The sequence below is a fragment of the Ochotona curzoniae genome, unplaced genomic scaffold (assembly GCF_017591425.1).
Source record: "Ochotona curzoniae isolate NIBS_2020 unplaced genomic scaffold, NIBS_Ocur_1.0 scaffold_1852, whole genome shotgun sequence".
Taxonomy (NCBI): Eukaryota; Metazoa; Chordata; class Mammalia; order Lagomorpha; family Ochotonidae; genus Ochotona; species Ochotona curzoniae.
The window spans coordinates 10678835-10701375 of record NW_024467087.1 but is presented as its reverse complement, the minus strand read 5'-3'; the positions used below and the strand labels follow the sequence as shown (position 1 = coordinate 10701375).

The 22541-nt window shown below is 42.0% G+C and overlaps 1 protein-coding gene across 1 annotated transcript in view; it reads left to right on the top strand.

The window, feature by feature from the left end:
* FHL1 (four and a half LIM domains 1) overlaps positions 1-22541 on the top strand; it is a 62652-nt gene that overhangs the window by 288 nt on the left and 39823 nt on the right. The gene's annotated exons all lie outside the window — the stretch shown is intronic.

Below are 22541 nucleotides of genomic sequence, written 5' to 3'. Positions count from 1 at the left end.
CTGGGGACGTCACGGGCTGCCGGCTATGGAACCAGGCTTGGGAAGTGCCCTCGGGTGGGTGCCCGGCCTCCCCTGGGCTTTCCCCCCCCAAAGGGCTGGGGGAAGGGGGATTGCATGGGGGCGGGAGTGAAAGGGGAACGTTTTATGAGGAGGTGGGGGAGTGAGGAGGGAGAGACGGGGGGGGGTCTCGATTTTCTCACCAAGAATGGCGGGCAGTGGGTGTGGGGCGAGGTGGGGGCCCCTCTTGACAGAATTTTCGACAAACACAGCTAGTGGACCTTGGAGGGAACCAGGAATGCCAAGTGGAGGGGGTCCCTTGGTTTTCTCCATTAAGGATGGCAGGGGATTGACAAGGGGGTGGTCGGTCTGCGTGCGTTCCGAGCTAGTGGCTGGGGTGGGGGACGGGAGAGAGTGGAGGTGAGAGGGCTGGCTTGCCGGTAGGTGTTCGGGGATGTTGGGGGGTGTGGTTGAAGAGTGGGGGTGGTGTGTGGAGAGAATGCAGAGGCTGGGGGAGGGCCCGCGCTGAGTCTCTTCCCCCAGGGCCTGGCGGGGGTTTGGCGGAAGGAGGGAGGGTGGGGAGAAGGAGGGTTTCAGCATCTGAAGAACCTGGAGAAGCCCGAGGAGGAAGGTTCCCTTGCGGGGTTGAGGCTTCGAAGGCGGATTTTCAAAACTGCAGGGTGTGACCTTTCTGGCGCGCAAAGCGTGAAATCCTTACAAGATAGGTTCTAATCTAGGCTCTGGGAGAAAGGTTTCTGCTTTCGAAGTTTCTATTTCTCTTCCTCTCCACCTGTTCCTGGCCCTTCAGGTCTAGACCGAGTCTCAAAATCAGCTAAAGACAACGGAAAGACTGTGTGGGGCGTGTTCAGTGCTGTATTACTTTCTGCGTTTCGCAGTTTTTGAAAGGGCAAGACATAGCATCCGGAGCAGGTTGCTTAGCTTCCAGAAGAGCCGAAATAGTAGAAACAACGTACATCTTTGCCACTGGAGTAAACGTGGTCCCTTGTACTATTTAAATAAGTTCATTGGGATTATCTCAGCCTCCTGTGATTTTGAAGTTGGAATAGATCCAGTTCTCCTAATTGTAGCTGTCATTTTGTAATTCTTGCCTGGGTTGTCAAATCTATGGCATGGCTCTAGAACACTAGGAATTTCGTTATCTTGATGGAGACGGGTTGAATATCAATGTTATGTTGTTCTTTGGAAATTGGTTGAGCATCTGCAGAATAGCACACCTGTTCATTATGGGGCCCTGGAGATTTTGCACAGCCTCTCCCCATTCCGCAGAGTGAAGAAGCAAGGGTTGCTGGCTTGGAGGATCGTTGCCCATGTTTGCTTAACATGAACACACTTCGAGGAGGCATTGGCCTGCGATGTAGCAAGGCCACACTGCTTTTCCATTTTAGTTATGTAAGGTTGCAATCGAGTCTTTACGTAGAGTCTTTTAAGAATTCTTGTTTGAACAGAAATGATCATTTCTGAGCAGCAGAAATTTGTTCTGTTGGGCCACAGTGTGTGCAGAGCACCCCACAATAAATAGTTCAAGACCACCAAGGAGATTTCAAAATTCTAAGCGACTGTTCCAGTGTTTTAATTCTCAGAGAAGGAGCTTTTTTCCCAGTGAAGTCTATTTTTTTTTTGGTGGAGCTTTTAAAAAATGGGTAACATTTAAGTTGCTAAATTTCTTTTGAGTAATACCTGAACGTTGAAATTAGCACAAATTAAATTAATTGACCGCTTAACACTTGATTCAAGTTTACTGCTCAGGATAACCTATACATTGCTTCCACTTTTCATATGGTAGGCATGCTGTGCATATCTTTAAAGTTTTACTTTTGTGTGTCCAAAACAGAGTGGTGAAGGTAGTTACTTGGCTACACAAGCGTGTTGGTAGGAAGTGGGCCTGGGTTTGTCTAGACAAAGGACTGAATGTGGCTTTTACCTGACTTTCCAAGAACCTACTCTTCCTCTTGTGGGCGTGGAGGGGCACAAGATGAAGAGATTTCATAAATTAACAAAAAAAATTTGTTCCAATGATATAATTTGTAAGTTGGTTATTCATGTAAGCGATTGAACTCTATGTCTAAGTCTGGCCATTAAAAAAAGCAAGCTGGCAGGTGGTGGAGCAGCGGCAGCAGGGCAGTAGCGTGCAGAACTGCCCCTGGTTCCCCCTCTCCCTACAGCCCTCCCTTGCTACCCTCTCCCGTGCCAGCAGCATTGGCTTTTATAACCTGGTGGGAGTTGAACTACTGTTCCTTGTTGCTTGAACTTAGGCCTTATCTGTTTGGCTGCTTTCCCTCACTTGTGCCTATAATTATTTTGTTGTTCACTGAACTACCCAGTTGCTTTAGGGTAAAAGGGAGATGACTGTAGTAACTGTCTTAAAATTTCTCTTAAAAGATTTTTTCTTTGAGCTCCTATTTGATGACGACAAAGAAAGCTTTTTTTTTTTTTTGTTAGAAGAGTGCTTAATTGAGTAGAATATATTAGCTCTTTCATTTGTTTAAGCATTGTGTTCTGAGTTTTCCCTCCTCTGTGTTGGATACAGAACAGGTAAGAAATGGATCTTGACATTTTGGTGCAGTTACCGAAATGGAAAACAATGGGGCCTGTGCTGAGGGGGAGGCTAAGTTGCCAGTAACACTGCCATCCCATTACAATGCTGTTTCAAGTCGTGGCTACCCTGTTGTGATCCAGCTCTTTGCTATTGCGCTACTGCCATGTGCGAGACTGAGCGTTCTGACTCCTGTGTGTGGTGTGACCCGGCCCTGGCTGTGGGGGCCATTTTGATACTGAAACGGAGGTTAGAAGAAATCTGTTTTTTCTCCCTCCCTTCCTTTACCCTGCCATTTAATTTAAAATAAATAAAAGTTTTAAAGAAAAACTGAAAGTTGTGTATAATCAGGAGTTGAAGTCTTTTGGACATTAACATAGAATCTTTATGTACATTAAATGTGATTCAACCATGCAGTGAAATGCTTTTTTTTTAAAGATTTATTTTTCTTTATCTGAAAGCCAGAAAGGCAGAAAGGGGAAAGACAAAAAGGTCTTCTATCCATTGTTCACTCTCCAAAAACCTCAGTGGCCAGCCAGGGCTTGAACCAGGTCAGAGCCAGGAGCGAGGAACTCCGGCAAGGTCTTACATGTGGATGGCAGGGAACTAAGTCCTTAGGCCGTCTTCCACTGCTTTTGCAGCTGCATTAGTAAGGAGCTGGATTGGAAGTGGAGGAACCAGGACTGAAGCCAGTGCTTCCGAACAGGAGGCTAGCATTGGAAGCAACAGCTTAACGTGTTATCACTACACTATCGTTCCAGTGGAGTCAATTCTTTCAATGATTTATTTACTGCTTAAGTTCTATGCTTCACAAACTAAGACATTTCTAGTGAGTGGACACCCTATATCTTTACATTTTGTATTCAACCAACCATTCATTGGAAATATTTTGGGAAAGAATTGCTTTTGCACTGAACAGGTAACAGACTCTCTCTGGTTACTGGAACAGCTTTCCTTGTCAGTATAAATAGCTTCTTTCACAGCATTGACATGCATGAGATATTACAAGTACAATAGGGATGACTTAAAGTTTATGGGAGGATATGCCTAGGTTATTTACAAATGCTGTGCCATTGTAGACCTTTGAGTATATACAGATTTTGGTGATTGTGGGGCATCCTAACTAATTCCGTGGGGATACTGAAGAAGGACTGTAATATGGCTTATTAGTTATTTTTGGGTGTATGATCCTTTTACTTTTTATTTTTGTTTATTTATTTATTTGTTTGAAGGATGGAGATCCATGCTACGGCCGCCAGGACAGGGCCAAATTGAAGCCAGGAACCAGAAGCTACCCCCTACCCCTCAGGTCTGTGGGGAGTGCAGGAAGTCAAGTACTTGGAATAGCATCTGTTCTTTCCCAGGAACGTCAGCAGGGAACGGGATCAGAGATGCAGATTCACTGGGCCTGACACTGGTGCTCTAGTGTGGGATGTGGGCATCATGAAACAGTGGCTTAACCTGCTGCATCGTGACACCTCCCTGGTTTTTGTTTGATTTTTATTTGGAACGTAACTGGGCATGTAAGAAAATTTTCTGATGTAGTAAAACTCAATAGGTAAACAGGATGTTACAGAGTACCTGGCTTACAAGAGAAAATTGGAGTGCAGAGAAGGGAGGAGGGAGATAACTTTTAAAAAAAGATTTATTTTTATTGGACAGAGAGATTTATAGAGAGACGATAAAAAAAGATCTTCTGTCCGCTGCTTCACTCCCCAAGTAGTTGCAAAAGCCGGAGCTTAGCTGATCTGAAGCCAGGAGCCAGGAGCTTCTTCTGGGTCTCCCATGTGGGTGCAGGGTCCCAAGGCTTTGGACCATCCTCTACTCCTTTCCTAGGCCACAGTCAAGGAGCTGGATGGGAGGTGGAGCAACTGGGACCCAAACCAGCACCCGTATGTGATCCCAGTACTTGCAAGGTGAGGATTTAGCACGTGAGCCATAGTTCTGGGCCTGGAAGAGAACTTTTTAACTTAGGCAGTGGCTGGGAAGTCTGCATACCCCATAGTGCTGAGCTGATGAAGACCTGGCAGAGGGACCTGTGTGTTGGATAAAAATTGTTTGCTATAACTTCTGTGGATGTGCTTGCTGATCAGACTGATGAAAAGTAGTCTGCTTTAACTGTATTTACTGAAGCTAAGTCCATCTCTTGATTGGACAGGTAATGATTTCTCCCACAGTGCATATTGATGGAATACACTGTGATAATTCCATATGCATGTATAGTGTGTAAATCACTTTGATACAACGTACATGGGGGAATGGCATGTTTCTTGAAGTTTAAATTCAGCATGTATCACCGTGTACAGTAGTGAGATACACATAGCCAGCATCTCTTCCTGAGACTTAAGGAGTCTTCCAGTGGTCCATTGACCCCTCCCATTATTACCTTTCTCTAGTTAGCTTTGAATTATGGGCAACAATAGATAAAGAAGCAAGCCTGGAAGTGTAGTATTACAGCATACTTCAAGTGAACCTGTGATTTTCTGCAGGGCTATCTCCAGATGTCTTGGAGAAGTCCTGAATTTTTGTATTGGTGCTGGTGGTTTTCAACCAGAGTGATTATAGTGTTCAGCTCTGGGATGGTGTTTAAACATCCTCCAATATGCAGAGAAGTGTTCTACAACGAAAAAGTTGGAAATGCCAATGATGAGGTTGATGAGATTTCTTCAACATAATGCAATGAAACTTTACTTCTGGAGAGTAGAGAGCAGTGGCAGGGTCTTTGATGTGGCTGAGTAGTTGATTGGGTTCAACTGACTAGTCTTATAAGTGACTGGTTCTGAATAATTATAAAGAGTAATAATAGCTACAGTTCAAGAGGGTTTATCCTATGCATTATTTTTTTTTAATTGGAAAGGTGGATATACAGAGAGGAGGAGAGACAGAGAGGAAGATCTTCTGTCTAGTCGTTCATTCCCCAAGAGACCACAACATCCGGTGCTGCACTGAATCCAAAGCCAGGAGCCTCTTCTGGTTCTCAAGGCTTTGGGCTGTCCTCAACTGCTTTCCCAGGCCACAAGCAGGGAGCTGGATGGGAAGCAGGGCCACTGGGATTAGAACTGCTGACCATGTGGGATCCTGGCGCGTGCAAAGTGAGGACTCTAACCGCTACACTATTGCACTGGGTCCATACGCATTATGTTTGATTTTACAAATTAGGAACCATACTCAGGGCAAATAGCACTGTGTGCGCTGGGTCTCACAGCTGGTCAGGCTTCGAAGTAGAACTCAAAATTAAGTTCATCTTACTCCCTGAGGAACATAGCAGCCTCATGCTGTTTTCTTTGAGACATGCATTCAACACTCTTAGCAAATTGAAAATTATTACTTGTCATATGTACTGTTGAGTTTGCTTGAAAGTAATTAATACCATTTGTGTGTTAACATTTTACCACCTATGTATAGTCAGTGAGGAGTAGGGGGTTAAGGATAACTTACTGCACTTCCAAAAATTATACAAGTTTAAAATGCACCTGGTATCTATTTTGATTTGCATGGAAACACTTTAGAATGGTTATGATGCACGTTTTGTATATAAGAGTGAGAGAGATGCTTAAAGTACTCCATATTCAACAGTTAAACATGTGGTAGAATTTGGTTTTGGATTGATATTCATGATTAAGCTATTGTCCTTTCTACTTGCTCCTAAGTTTGGAGGTAAGCTGTTGAATCTGCTGATGAGAGCAGAATAGCTAGTTTGGGGGTTAAAAAGTCTATTTCAAAAATAACATTGGGGCTGATATGATAGATTAATTGGCTAATCCTCCACCTGCAAGCATACTATAGGGGTGCAGGTTCATGTCTTGGCTGCTCCACTTCCCTGTTTGGGGCCTGGAAAAGCAGTGGAGGATGGCCCAAAAAGCCTTGGGACCCTGTACCTGTGTTGGAGACCTGGAAGAAGCTCTGCAGTTCTGGCTTTGGATTGGCTTAGCTCTGGCTGTTGCAGAATATCTCTCTGCCATTCCTTCTGTCTGGAAATGTGTGTTTCCAATAAAAGTAAATAGCTCTTTTTTTAAAAAAAATAATAGATAACATGTTGTAGTGGCTAGCTTAGTGTGTTAAGCTGTTGCTTATGATTCTGGCATTCTATATTCAAGCACACATTTGATTCCCAGCCTCTGCACTTCTGCTCCAGCTCCAGGCCAACGTGCCTGGATAAAGCTGTGGATCATGACTCAAGTGCTTCCCTGCTCCCCATGTGGGAGTCACAGGTGGGTTTTCCGGCTCCAGCTGTTGATATAGCTAGGCCTTGGCTATTGTAGCCATTTGGGGAGGAAACCAGCTGATGGAAGATAGTCTCTCTGTGTCACTATCGTTTTTCTTTCCAAATAAATAATATATAATAAAGAAATAACAGGTAGAAGACAGGTTATACTATGTTTAGAGAATGGAGTGGCAAATTGCTGTAACTTCCTCAACTGGTGTGAATTTAGTTCCACCTGAAAATTTTCCACAGATCTATTTTTTTTTATTAACTTTTATTATTATTTCATTTTATGGCTACACATCTTTTCAAGTTGAGACTGTGACTGTCATTTTGAAGAACACCTATTTTCTGTGTTACCTGAAGTTTTGAGTCAGTGCTTTGATAACCAAAACCTTGGAAGTTAGCTAATTGTGTTTATATCCTTTCAGCAGCTGACCTTTGACCTTTCTTAAAAGTTCTGTAAAACTCAGCAAAGACAACATTTGGTTCTATCTTCTTTTTACACAGTTTAAACATTTGTGCTTGCTATGAAAGTTGTTTTTATAGTAAATATTAAACAATTCATTTTTTCATGTTGTGTGTGTTTTGTTTTGGCATTTAAATATTATTTTAACTTTTTTTTAAAAGATTTATTTTTATTATTTTTTTATTGGAAAGGTGGATATACAGAGAGGAGAGACAGAGAGGAAGATCTTCCGTCCGATGATTCACTCCCCAAGTGAGCGCAACGGGTCGATACTATGCCGATCCTAAGCCAGGAGCCTCTTCCGGGTCTCGCACATGGGTGCAGGGTCCCAAAGCTTTGGGCTGTCCTCAACTGCTTTCCTGGGCCACAGGCAGGGAGCTGGAAGGGAAGCGGGGCTGCCGGGATTAGAACCGGCGCCCATATGGGATCCCGGGCGTGCAAGGCAAGGACTTGCACCACCGCGCCGGGCCCTAAATATTATTTTAACTTTTGATGTGTTCTCTTTTAAAGCATAGGAAGAAAAAATATTAAAAACACAGTCCAGTAACACCAGTAACAATTATATTTTGTCTGGAAGGCAGTTTTTGTGTCTTTGGGCAGAAAAAGGACCTTGTGTTTCATTTCATTTACTTTAAATTGGAAAGGAATTTAAATCATGATTCTCAAGGGCCCAAATGCTGAAAAAAATTGTTATTTAGATAAAATACACATTTTGATTTCCACAAAGGAGTGTGAGCCATAGATTCTGATGATAATAACGATGTCCTGATTCTAAATACACCAATCAGCCACTTGGATAATCAGCTCTTGTGTGTAGACATCCATGGTGCTACTTCTTGATTTGGCCTTCCTCCATTGATGAGAAAGCCGACGTGAGTGATCTGATAACGTTTGAAGGATGCATAATCCCTTCTAAGATTATTTTTTTCAATGACATAAGTTGATTTTTCATTATAGGAAAGTACAGATAATATGGAGAAATCTCAAGAAGAAAATAAAATTAATAGGCCAACACCTAGAAATCGTTGAGAGTGGTTTATATGTCTCTTAAATATGTAGTGATTTTTTTTAAAGATTGATCTGTAAAGCGGAGTGACGGGGAGGGAAGGATGCATACACACAAGCACACACACGTATATATACCTTCTTTTTTTGGTCATTGTTTTTTGATACAGTTTCGTTGGCACTGGGGTCTCCCTTCCCCCTCTCCCACATTCCCACCCTTCCCCTCTCTTCTCCTCTCCTGTTTCACAATGCGTGTCTTTCATGAAATTACCCAAGTCCATCATGCTGCTGCTAGAGTGTCTCCCAATCATGTAGGGAACTGTCAGCCATTTCATGGTGAGTTCATTGTTATATCCAAGAATCCTAATGAAGGTACAATAAGGACTAGATCTTTGTTATTTATGGGCAGTAGCAATAAAAGTGATAAAAGGGACATTGACCATCATAATCACAATACCTTCTTTTTTTTTTTTTAAAGAATCATTTTTATTGGAAGGACAGATTTCCAAGAGAAGAGACCAAGAGAAAGAATTTCCATCCACTGGTTAACTTCGCAAGTGGCTGCAATGGCCGGAGCTGAGTTGGTCCAAAGCCAGGAGAGCCTGGAAAGCCAGGAGATTATTTTTTTTAAAGATTTATTTATTTATTGGAAAGTCAGATATACAGAGAGGAGGAGAGGAAGATAGAGAGGAAGATCTTCGTCCGATGATTCACTCCCCAAGTGAGCGCAATGGCCAGTGCTATGCTGATCCGAAGCCAGGATCCAGGAACTTCGTCCAGGTCTCCCACATGGGTGCAGGGTCCCAAAGCTTTGGGCCATCCTCAACGGCTTTCCCAGGCCACAAGCAGGGAGCTGGATGGGAAGTGGAGCTGCTGGGATTAGAACCGGCGCCCATATGGGACCCTGGCGTGTTCAAGGCGAGGACTTTAGCCGCTAGGCCACGCCACTGGGCCCAAGCCAGGAGATTTTTGGGGTCTCCTAAGCGGGTACAGGGTCCCAAGGCTTTGTGCCATCCTCCACTGCTTTCCCAGGCCACGAGCAGGGAACTGGATGAGAAGTGGAGCAGCTGAGGTAAGAACAGTTGTCTAAATGGGATCCTGGGGCTTGCAAGGTAAGGATTTAGCCATTGAGCTATCACACCAGGTTCCCTTATACACTTTCTATAGGCTAGTTCATTTCCCAGATGCTTGACTACAACAATCAGGGTTAAGCCAGGCCAAAATTGGGAGCTAGGAACTTCGAAGTCTCCTGCATGGACAGCAGGGCCATCTGTCTGTTCTTTCCCAGTCACATTAGCAGGGAGCTGTATCAGAGGCAGAGAAGCTGAGACTTGAACCGGCACTCCCCCAAGGGATGCAGGCATCACAAGCAGTGACTTAGCCTCCTTTGCCATAGTGCCAGCTCCAGGGCACAATAATATTAAGATGGTGGACCCAAGTTCATTGTGGTGTCAAAAGATTCTTGAAGCTGGTTCCCTCAACTTTTCTCTTCTACTAAGTTGATTAATAGAATTTTATTGCTGTCATTACCCTTGTCACTTCTATTTTATGCCTGACCAAGTTTATATATGTTATTGTTGTTAAACTAAAACTTTAGAATTGCACAGCCTGATGTCAGACACTGAGGAGAGAGAAGGATGACCAGCTCCTCAGACCTCACATTCGAAGCGGTAGGTGTTTCGCTGATGATGCAGAGACCCTGGCCTTGGGGTCTAGCAGAAACCTCAGGAGTTCCAGGTATCTACCATGCCCTGAGGAAGGTTCTGCAGCAGAATGAGCAAAACATACCTAGGTCCAGAGCAAACAGCAGAACCACTTTAACTTTTTGGTCCTCCCCATACATATGTAAAAGTGCCTTTCCTGCTTTGAAGACTCCTCCAGTTGTGACTTTTTGGTGGCTTGCCCCTCGAAAGAACAAGCTTGTGTGATGGCAGTACATCAGCTGTGGTGAAGGATACCAAAAGGCCAAATCATTACTAACTTCAGAAAACAATCGGAGCAGTTGTGGACAGTACAGAGATTGTTCGCATGCTTTTGCTGTACTGAAACTGGGCATTGGTGGTGGAGAACCTTTCGTTGCATGTAATCCTGAGTTGGATCTTCCCTGGCCTACACAGCAAGTGTCAACTACCAGGGCTTATAACATGTCTACAGGTGCAAAAATGAGAGAGCTTGGCGAATCTTGACACACAGTAGCCTGGAGAACCCCAGTTAGGGCTGTTGCTTCATGAAAGGCATTTTTTTTTTAAATTATAAAGTTAAATTTCTGTTGAAATTGTAGGAAAACAAGTTTAAAGATTACAACTGTTCCCAATACTTAAGTAGGAAGTTAAATTTTAGTGAATGCTGGCAGTGTGATGTCATTGAAACACACAAATTGTTTAATCTGGCACTCACTCAGAAGTTTCTTTAGCTTTTCTTCCCTGTTTCCCTGCCTCTTAACTTCTTTATGTAGCTGTGTGGGTCTCCATAGGGTGTGTCTCACTCTCACGGGGACTTTTTTTTGGTCCCAGGCTCACTGTGTGCCCACGTTCACCTGCTGCTATGTTTTCCCCACATAACACATGGTCTCTGCTGTCGTAAGCCTGATTCGGGCTGACCCAGAGAAGCTGATTTTGAAGGCAGGTGTCAGTCTATACAGGAACGTCACTGACAGATTAGAATTAAGCAAAAATGCGTGTGCAGATTGCATTGGCTGCTTATACAGTTACTTAACACCTGGTTGTTTCAGTCGACAGTAGACCATGTATAAAATGGTGATCCCATAGGTTGTAATGGAGCTGAGAAAGCACTCCTCATTCAGTATTGTTTACTGTCATTTTCTTGTTGTGTTACAGATCCTTGCCGTATTCAGTACAGTAATGTACAGGCTTGTCGCCTGAGCCATGGGCTATACGGTATGGTCTAGGTGTGTAGCAAACTGTACCACCTCGATTTGTGTTAAGCACAGCCTGTGCAGTTCCTGCAGTCACTTAACACATTGCTCAGAATACGCTTCCCACCCCCTGCCCTTAAGGACAGGATAAGGACACAAACTCTGTGTTTGTGTGTGTGCAATGTTTTCATTATTTATTTGAAAGGCAGAATTACAGAGGGAGAGTGGGGAGAGAGAGAGAGAGTATCTTCCACCCATTCACTCTCCAAATGACTGCAGTGTCCATGGCTGGGCCAAACCAAAGTTAAGAGCTTCCAACTCTGTCCAGTTCTCCTGCAAGGGTGGCAGGGTTCCAAATATGTGGGCCGTCTTCCGCTGCCTTTGAACACAAATTACCACTTCTTTTATTACCAGGGCCCTAGCAAATGTTAAACTACATGAAATAATGAATATGGGTACTCCTCACCAAGGACTTATTGTTTGAACAAATGGAAAAATGTACCCTTGCCGGCGGGTGTGGGTTTAAGTAGTTCTTTGCTCTGTTCCTCATTATTGCCCTCTAATTAGTATATGCATTATCAATAAGTGGCCAGCTCTTTCCTGCTTCCTCTAGCACACTGTGTTTCTCTTTTGAAAAAGAGTTTTCCTCTTGATATAAACCACAAGATTGACTTGCACTTCATTTTTGGACCTCTGTAGCTGCTATACACATTCATAGAAGACACATGTAGACTATTTTTAATGCGGCGAAACCTACAGGAAAAAAGAATACTTGGGATTCTAAGTCTTCCTTGTCAGCACTTTACACTGTGTAACTGATATATCATTTATCTACTTAAAAACTCTCTGGCTGTTATAAATATTCCAGTAATCAAGTTTTTCATGGCCATACTTCATTTTTAAAATTTTAGCTGATAACAAAAGAATTAAATAGGGCCCGGCGAGGTGGCGCAAGTGGTTAAAGGTCCTCGCCTTGCACACCCAGGATCCCATATAGGCGCTGGTTCTAATCCCGGCAGCCCCGCTTCCCTTCCAGCTCCCTGCTTGTGGCCTGGGAAAGCAGTCGAGGATGGCCCAAAGCTTTGGGACCCTGCACCTGTGTGGGAGACCCAGAAGAGGCTCCTGGCTTCGGATCGGCATAGTATTGGCCCGTTGCGCTCACTTGGGGAGTGAATCATCGGACGAAAGATCTTCCTCTCTGTCTCTCCTCTCTGTATATCTGACTTTCCAATAAAAAATAATAAAAATAAATCTTAAAAAAAAACAAAAGAATTAAATATACATCTTTATGTTACCAGGTGATGTCTCAATACATGTATAGATTGTGCAGTGTCTAATCACAGTCTGCATGGCTGTGTCTTCAAATTTTTAATGTTTCTTTCTGATGAAAGCGTTCAGAACTCTTCCAGAGTTTTGGAAAGTGTTCGAACCTGTAGCTCATTAAACCAATGAACAATTTACATCATCATAATCTCTTTGACAAAGCAAAAAGCAATTCAAATGGTCTAGGCGTAAGGTGATTTACTCCTTAGGATTTTCTTAAAGGGCATTAAAAACCGCTTTAACATGTGTCATAAAATGCACAACACAAAGAATGAACACTAATATAAACTATGGATGTTTTAAAATGATTTATTTATTTTTATTGGAAAACAGATTTGCAGAGAAAAGGGACATGTATTAATTATTAGCATTAAAAAATGTTGAAGAAGAACATCACATAATGGCCAAAAGATGCAAGAAGAGATCACCTTACTAGTTTCTTATGTTGTTTTCTTTTTCATTTCTAAATTTACTTGGTTTTTCTTTCTTTCTTTGCTATCTAGTCTCTAGCTAAAAGTTTGTTTCACTCATCTTAAAAATGGCTCTTGTTGCAATTTGTGGTTTTTTTTTTACTTTCAATTCCATTTACTTTTACTGTAATATTGATCATTTTTTGTGTCCCGTTCATTTTTTTCTTTTTTAATAAGTTCTTGCGATGCATTATTAGGTAATTCATTTCAGATATTTTGATCATTTATAAATACCTGCTGTTATAAGTGTCCCTTTCAACACTTTTTGCTACAACTTATGAATTTGGATTTTTTGGTATTATTTTCATTTCTTCAAAAATGTTTTTTTCCTATTAACTTCTTCAGTGACACATAAGTCATACAGTAATGTCTTTTTTCAGGAAAGTTTTTGATTTTCATTTCTTCAGTTACATTGTTAATTAAGTAGCATTTTATTTAATTCCGTAGTATTGTACGTTTTAAAACTTTATTCTTGTTGATTATATTTTATGGCTTTTCATCTAAGGGGATGTATAGTAACAGTATAATAGAGACTATCATATCCAAATGTGAGGATACAATGCAGTATGCATCTTTACTTCCAAATCAAAGATGGACTCCCAATGAAACTGTTAAATATATCTTGATGATAGGATGCTGGACTCTGCCATTGTCAATGCCTACAATGTTAGGATACACTTAAATAGCAGAATGATGGATTTAAGGCTGTTTATGAAGGACTTTACTATTGTAATAATATGGGTGAAATCAGGGATGGGGGTTGTGGCAGGAGGAGGGGAAATCCCAGAACCTATGGAATGGTATCATAAAATAAATAAATAAATGTTTAAAAAATTTAAATATTTACAAAGAAAAAAGATTTATTTATTTTTATTGGAAATGAGGATTTGTAGAGGAAGAGAGACAGAAAGAAAGGTCTTCCATTTACTGGTTGAGTGCACTTCCTAAATGACTGCAACAAATGATGCTGAGCCATTCCGAAGCCAGGAGCCAGGAGCTTCTTTGGGGTCTTCCACATAGGTGCAGGGTCCCAAGGTAGAATTCCAGTCATCTTTTTTATCTGAAGGGGAGTGGCTCCAGGCCCCTATTATTACCAAAATCTGTGGATGCTCATGTCTAACATGGCATGGCATTCATATACACTAATGTCCTGCACACTTTAAATCATCTCCAGATTACTTACAATAGTTAAGGCAATGTAAGTGCTATGTAAATTGCTGTTAAATTTTATTATTTAAGGAACTAACAAGAAAAATCTATGCATGCTCAGTTCACAGAGAGTTGAGTGCACAGGTGTCTAACCCCTGGCTATAGAGGGATCCCTGTGTGTGGAACGCCTGGGAGATGCAGTTGTCATGGCTTTGGAGTCAGTAATGTGACAGCATACTTTTGTTCCCTTACTGTTCACTCACCCTTTGGATCCTCATAGTTCCTTTATTCTGTCTGCTCTACCTTAATCCAGATATTTTAGGAATTCTGTTGAAGAACTTTGAGGGCCTCAGCACCGAGATATAATTTGGCCCAAGTAGTCATACTACCCAAACAGTGTACTTCTTCATTTTTCTTTTACTGCTTGTTTTGTTAGGTATCAAGTGGAACTCAGGGTAATTTGTTTTCTGACATAAAAATTGAAAGTTGAGTTTTTCACGCTTTAAGCTTATTTATCATTTGTGCACTCCCATCCTAATTTTTCTGTATGTTTATTGCTGTCCTCAAAGCAGGTGGTGGTGGCATGTACAATGAGGTGAAGGATTTCAATTGAGTGAAGCAGAGCTGCTCAGCTGCCATGCTGTAGGGAAACAGTTCAGAGTGCCACACTGAACTTATGAGAAGTATGGGACTAAGTGCTTCACAAAATGAAATCAACAAATGTTTATTAAGTGTTTACTCTGACGTACAAGGCACTTGGCTACGTGCACTAGATGATGTGGGAAATATTCAAACCAAGTAATCTAATCAAGCAAGGATTATCCGTTCTAATCGGACAATCTGTTAAAGATGTTAAGGATGAAGTGGACAATTCTGAACTGCATGTGGCAGAGTCAAAAGGTTTGAATCCTTGTCAGAGTGCTGCCCCTAACTATCCAAAACTGCAAATCACTTCCCTGCTGGGAGTTTCAGTCTGTCCAAAGGGAATCAGACTAGATCATTTCTAATCCATTTTGCGGTTTGGTTCATAGACGAATGTGGAACTGATTCCAGAAGATGGCATGTTCTCTTGCTGGATTAGTGAGTATTTTATATTTTTTGAAACGATTTATTTATTTTCACTGAAAAGACAGATCCATAGAGAGGAGGAGAGACAGAAATCTTACATCCACTGGTTTACTCCCCAAATGACTGCAATGGCCAGAGCTGAACCAATCCAAAGCCAGGAACCAGGAGCTCCTTTCCAGTCTTCCATGCTAATGCACAGTCTCAAAGCTTTGAGCCATCCTCTGTTGCTTTCCCAGGCCATAAGCAGGGAGTTGGATGGGAAGTGGAAGAGCCAAGACATGAACCTGCACCCATGTGGGATCCAGGTGCTTGCAAGGTTGGGATTAAGCCAGTTGAGCTACTGTACCCACCCCCTAAGCATTTTGTATTTTAGCTAAGACATCTGAGAAACTATTTAGGAGGGAAGGAGGGTCTATTGATGAGGCATCTGATGAGGTGGAAGGATAGCAGAAGGAAGATCACATTGTTGGGGCAGGGCAGGAAGTAGAGAGACGTCTGTGTGTTTTATAAAGCCATCATGATTTCATAATAGGACTCTATCCAAGCAACATAATCCAATCCAATCACTTTCAGTAGGCCCCACCTTCAAACATAATCAAACCTCCACCCTTAATCCACAACTTATCAACATTACTCCAGTAACCATTACATAAGACTTTGGGGGTTTAATGTTTGCAAGACTGGGGAATCAAGTGCTTCAAGCCATAACACCTGCCGAAAGAATAGCACATGTAATAGTTATAATATTTATGTTACGTATACTGGTACTGTACACTATAATAATACTAATTAAGAGTATAAACTGGTGTTCCTCAAAGTGAGGTTCTTGGGACAGCAGGATCACTAGGCAGGATCACAATGCAAGTTCATGGATCCTACCACAAACCTACTAAATCAGAAATGCTGAGTGTGGTGCTCAGATAATGTTTTATAAGCACAGATTCTCAGAGATTCTGATGCTTATTAAAGTTTGGCAGCTGTGAGATGGAGGGATTTTGGGAAGAGGTTCTCAACTTTATCTGTGCATTGGGTTTCCCTGGGTGAACTGTTTGGGAGTAGAGTGCTCTTTTTTTTTTTCTTGTAGATTTACTCATTGAAAGGCAGAATTGCAGAGAGGGGCAGGGGGAAGAGGGGAGAAGGGTGGAGAGGGCATTCTTCCATCCACTAAGTTACTCCTTAGGTGGTCACAACATCTGATCCCAGCCAGACTGACGTCAGGAATCAGGAGTTCCAACCAGGTCTCCCACATGGATGTAGGGGCAAAGGACTTGAGCCACTTTCCGCTACTTTTTCACGCACATTAACTAGGATTTAGATTGGAAACGGAGTAGCTAGGGCTTGAACTGGGATGCTGGTGTCACACTAAATGTCTTAAGCTGCTGTGGTTCAATGTCTGCCCCTGTTTTGAAAATAGTTTTTATTTGAAAGGCAGGATGACAACGAGGAGGGTAGGGGGAGAGAGAGAGAGAGAGAGAGAAACTGGCTCACCTTCCAAATGAATGCAATGGCCTGTCTGGGCCCAGCCAAAATAATTAGCCAGGAACACCATCTGTGTCTTGGACATGAATGGCAGGGACCCAAGAACGTGGACCATTTTGTTGTTTTCATAGGCTCATTAGCAGGAAGCTGGACCAGAAGCCAAACAGCCTACAGTACTTGAATCAGTACTCTGAGATATTTGCATTGCAGGCTTAGTGTCCTGTACCGCTGTCTTGGTCTGTGCTGCTATAACAAAAATATTTGAAACTGAGTTACTTAAAGCAGGTAGAAATTTCCCATAATTCTGGAGGCTGAATAGGTCAAGGTTCTGGAAAGTTATTTGTCTCGGGAAGGTTACTCTTTACTTCCCAGATGGCATCTTACAACTGTGTTACCTGGAAATGAAGAGTGCTGTGTCCTTACATGACAGAAGGCAGAAGCGCAAGATGGCCATACTGTGGGAAACCTCTTATAAAGACCTTAATTAATCCAGCTCACAAAGAAGAGTGCTTCATGGCCTAAATCTGTCTTTATATAAGGTTTATTTTTATTTGAAAAGCAGAGTTACAGAAAGAAGGATAGGTAGAGATCTTCCATCTACTGGTTCAAACCCCAATGGCTGCAATGGCTGGAGCTAGCTGATTTGAAGCCAGAATCCAGGAGCTTTTTCTGGATCTCTCAATTGTGTGCAGGGGTCCAGGGACTTGAGCCATCATCCACTGATTTGACAGGCCATTAGCAGTAAGCTGGACCAGAAGTGGAGCAGCTGGGACTCAACTGGTACCCACGTGGGAATTCAACACTTCTGTCAGAGGCTAAGTGTGGTATATCACTGTGCCACTCCCAAGGACCAATTGTCTCTTAGAGGCTCCACCTCTTAATAGTAGCATTGGCTATTAAGTTTCCATTCCTGAATTTTGAAGGGGACACATTCAAACTAAAGCAGGTACCCAGCTGTCACTATTTTCTTTGGTTCCTCAACTGTAGCCAGTTTTAAGAAACTTCTTTAGGGGATAGTGGCATGAGGCAAATCATCTCTCATTCTGAAGTGGTAATGAACTTCAGAGTCAGCCAAATCTGGAGTTGAGTATAAGGGATGATGAAAAGTGGCTTGGAATCCTCTTGGAAGACTGAATTTCATGCTAAGAAATGTAGTTAGAGATTACAGTGGACTGGCATAGGCAATGTGGCGCATAAGGGAAGTTGCTGCTGTTTGGGACATCCACATCGTATTTCAGAGTGCTTGGGGTTAAGTACCACCTCTGCTTCTGATTCAGCTGCCTGTTTATGCACTTGGAAGGCAGCAAAGGATGATCCAACTAGAGAGCTGTGTCCATACTTTGACCCATATAGGGGAGCTGGATGGATTTCTTGGCTGCTGCTTTCAGCCTTACCCAACTCAAGTTGTTGTTGGTGTTTGGAGAGTGAACAAAGTGGATGAGTGTTCATCTCTCTTTCTCTCTCCATATACACACACATTTTCTCTTTCAAATAAATAAATCCTTTAAAAAGATTACAATCACCTAAGAATTGAGGAGAAAAGGAGTAAACCATTTGAGCTGATACATTTCAGAGACTATTTTATGTGAAGACTGAGACCTACCCATAATCAAGAAGTCTCAAAGTAGTAGTGTTGGTATGAAATGATAATGGGCTAAGATAGTACTGTAGACAGGAGGTTACGGGGGTGAAAAAGTGTGAAAGCCCTTTTGTAGGAAGAGCAGGTGGGAATTGGTAATAGTTGTAAGGGGAACAGCAGACAGAATGTCTTTGGCTCAGGAATTCCTCTTGGACTCCTGGGAGGGCCAGTATTTTCTAGATGCATCTATCAGAACTGTTGCTTATGAATCTGTAAACTCCTTTGTCCCTTACTTCTTTGGTTTAGGAATTCTAATTTGTGGATATATAGCAAGTTACATAAAAGTTCAGATTTATAGTTATCTAAAACCTACTTGTGGTCTTCATATTGAGAAAAAATGCTGTTTGTGTTAATGAAAAAAAAATGTTTAGAGTTCTGGGAAAGTTTTAAACTTGGCAGTGACTAATTCAGGCCTATCAGTCACATTAAGCGAATTTTTATTTTATCATTTGTTTTGTTTGGGAGCTGCTGTAAGAGTCATTGAAAGGACATCAATCTCCATATCTTAAAAAGAAAACAAAAATAATGTTGACCATTAGGGCAAAAGACAAGAATTTCAAGGTTTTGCCTTTTGACTTTTGCAAGTATTTGCTGTTTCTTTTTTTTCCTTTCTGGATTTTGCCATTTGGTTTGTGTGTTTCCTATGCTTCCATTTGTTCATAATGCTTGGTTATTTTAAGTTTCTCTGTTTCATGTTTTAATTGGAAAGGGAGGAAAGAAGGGAGGGAGAGAGAGAAGAATGAGAATGAATGAACACAAATAAACAAGTTTTTCCTCCTCTGGTTCACTTCCCAAATGCCTGTAATGGCTGTGGCTGAAATAAGGAACCTAGGAGCTAGAAACCAAGAATTCAATCCAGGAGGGTTACAGGGATGCGATCACTTTTGCCACCACTTTTGCCTCCCAGGGTAAGCAGCAGAGGGAGACTCCAGGAGTGGAGCTGAGTATTGAACCCAGGCACTCTAATCTTGCATTTTAATATGTTTCTTTAACTGTTAGGCCAAATATCAAATATGTTTTTTCTTATTCCCCCTTTATGACCAAAAGATTGTTTAAGGTTGCTTGCAGTCAGTCACCCATGAAAATATCTCATTGGTATTTATTTGGGTCATGGTAGAATGCACTGCTCATCCTTCCACATTTTGATAGTTTATGGGTCTAGCCTGTCATGTCCGAAAGCAAAGACTCCTTTTAATTTACTAATTTAAAAATCTATGGGGCCTGCCTTGTGGCATAGCTGATTAAGCTGCCACCCATAACGCTGGCATCTGGTGTGGGCACTGGTTTGAATCCTGGCTGCCTCACTTCTCATCTGGCTCCCTACTTAGGTACCCGGGAAAAGCAGCAGAGGATGGTCCAAGTGCCTGTACCCCTGCCACCCACATGAATGAAGCTCCTGACTCCCAGGCTCTGCGTGGCCGAGTCCTGGCTTTTGTGGCCACTTGGAGCATGACCAGAAGATGGAAGATCTTCCCCACCCTGTTTCTCACCTTCATTCTGAGTCTCTGCATTTTGAATAAAATAGACCTTAAAAAAAAGAGAGAAAACCACGAAAGCAAAATCAGTATTTTAAGGAGTTACACATACTCCAACGCAGAGTTAAAAATGGCTCACTATGCCAACATTTTTGCAAATCTGTGCACTTTCTAGTTTTCTCAAGGAGCTGCAAAAGTCTGTGGGAAAATCTTGACTAATCATAGCCTTAATGTGTAGTAGAACTGGAAATCACCTTTAAACACATAACCTACATTTTCCCCAAACTGGGTGAGAATAAATCCTATCTCTCCCAAAATTGTGAAATATATCATGACACTATCATATAAAATAAATTTGGAAACTTGTGTTGAAGAAATGATCCTCCAGACTAAATCTTTTTTGAAATTTTTACTTTGTTTTTGAGATGCATAGTTACAGAGAGAGAGAGAGAGAGAGAGAGAGAGAGAGAGAGAGACAGAGACAGAGAGAGAGACAGAGACAGAGACAGAGAGACTGCTAGTTCACACCCTAAATGGCTGCAGCTGCTGGGTCTGTGCCAGGCTGAAGCCAGGAGCAATGAGCTTCAACTGGGTCTCCCATGTGGGTGCAGAGCCAAAACATTTGAGTGAACCATCCTCTGCTGCTTCTCTAGACTTCCAGCCCATTGACAGGGGGCTGGATCAGAAATGGAGCAGCGAGGACTTGAGCAAGTGCCCATATGGCATTGCTGCTTTGCAGGCAGTGGCTTAATTTTGTTATATCACACCAATGATCCCCAAATACAAAATTTGACTTTATTATATTTCTACGAGTATTAACATCCTTTTAGTTTTTGTTAAATTAATGTTGTCAGTGATTTATGTTGCCCACCTTGTTTAGGTTACAAATATTCAAAAAGTCATTTTTTATCTGAACCCTTTGTTTTCAATCAATTATTTTCCTAAATAACAGCCAGTTTATCAGTTGTTCTGCTAAGAGTAATGAGCCAGTGGTCATCTCAGTTGTCTTTATTAACATATTTCATATTTTTACTTAAATGTGACTTTATTGTGTATATATCAATATTTCTGATTCCCAGAATTGTGCAAGTATTCGCATAAAAGTAGGTTAAGTGAGATGTATACCACATATAATCTAATGGTGATGTTTGGGGTTTATCACTCTGATTTCTTGGGTGAGAGAATATTCTGAAGGAAGTGATTAAAGGGACAGTTACCATGATGGTAAGATTTGGAGAATTTACAGGAGACAATGGACTTGTGGAGATCATACATTTTGATGGATTCAACTGATCTTTTGTGTTCATTCAAGCATCCAGTGCCTCTGGATTTTATTTTTCCACACAATTCACCCAAATGACTGGTGACTTGGGGATCATTTAAATTTGGATAGCAGTAGTGGTAGGATCAGCAATGTTAAACCAACAAGAGTGAGTCTGTGTATTAAATAGCATAAAAGTAACTACTGGATTCTTCTGGAATAATGTAAGTGGTTTGTCTAATTTCACTTAATAATTCTGTTAAGATGAGTAATGATTTATCTTAAAATGTGACTGACTCTAAAATGTTGGAGTTTGATTTGGAACAATTTTGCTGTCATCACGTTTCCCAGTGTAGTTGGTAGCTGTTCTAACTCTTTGACTTGCACAGTAAAGCTTTGTATGACTGGTAAGGGCTGTGGATGTATGCTGCAGATTGAAGAGTATACACAGATATAACTGCCTTGAGTGTCTTCATCCTCACACACCCAGCCAAAGTTAATTGAGGCACAGTAGGACAACAGAAAGGTGGAGTAAGGATATACGTGTGGTTTGTGTTTCACTGTGACCTAATGCTTCTTTGTGAACTTGTTCTTGATTGTGAAACCAAAGGGGAAGGGTGCTCTAGGAGGCCTGAATTGGACCTAATGTGAGTGCCTTGTCTCCTCGGCCTTTGGGCCTTTCCCTCTTCTGCCCTCTGGAGGATAGCAGGGAGCATGAGTGTCAGCACTTCTGAAAGAGATTCTGGACTGGAGGACAATTCTCCTAACCCTTCTCCACCTGTAGTCCCTGTAGGTAGAACTGGTGGGGCTGGGAAACAGTCAGAGGGGTGGTAGGAAAGACAGTGGCAGGTTGGCATCTTCAGGTTGTTTGAGAACTGGATGGATTCCTTCGAGTGGAGCCCAGCATAAATCATATCCATCCAGGAAAAATCAATTGCAGGATTAGTAAAATGGAGTAGGCCATTAAGTCCAGAGGGTGATAGGTTCAAGTTTGCCATTCAAATTGGCGTTGAGTCAAAAGAAGGGTGTTTTTGGTGGTAAGGATTTGGGACAGCCTGACATCATTTTTGAATTTGATAAGATTTTGATTCTTTGCCTGCTATAATGCTGCAGTTATATATCTGATATTTAGTAACTACTTTCCCTGGGTCAGGCACAACCTGGTGCATTACATGTACCTTACCCCTGTGAGGTAGGTACCATTATGGTGTTCACAAAGGTTGGGCACCAATAAAAGGCAGAGCCAGTGGCTGAACGCAGGCAGTCTGTCCCAGGCTGCCCTGCTGCTAACATCTGTGCTGTGCTGTGTTCCAGCTGCAGCCTCACGAAAGTTTGTGATACCATCTAGAAACAGTAAGTTCCCTAAGGGTGGAGTGCAGGTGTGAGAGTAAGTAGAGCCTTTTGTATATACATACTATGCTGAGCACTAGAACATAGAAGAGATTTTTGTCTTTGTCACCAAGAAACATAAAGTCCTGTAAGACACACCAGGCAAACCATGGAACGGAGAATACATATTTATATGGTAGAATATGAAAATACTGTCTGTACTTAAGAATAGGTGGGAAAGAGA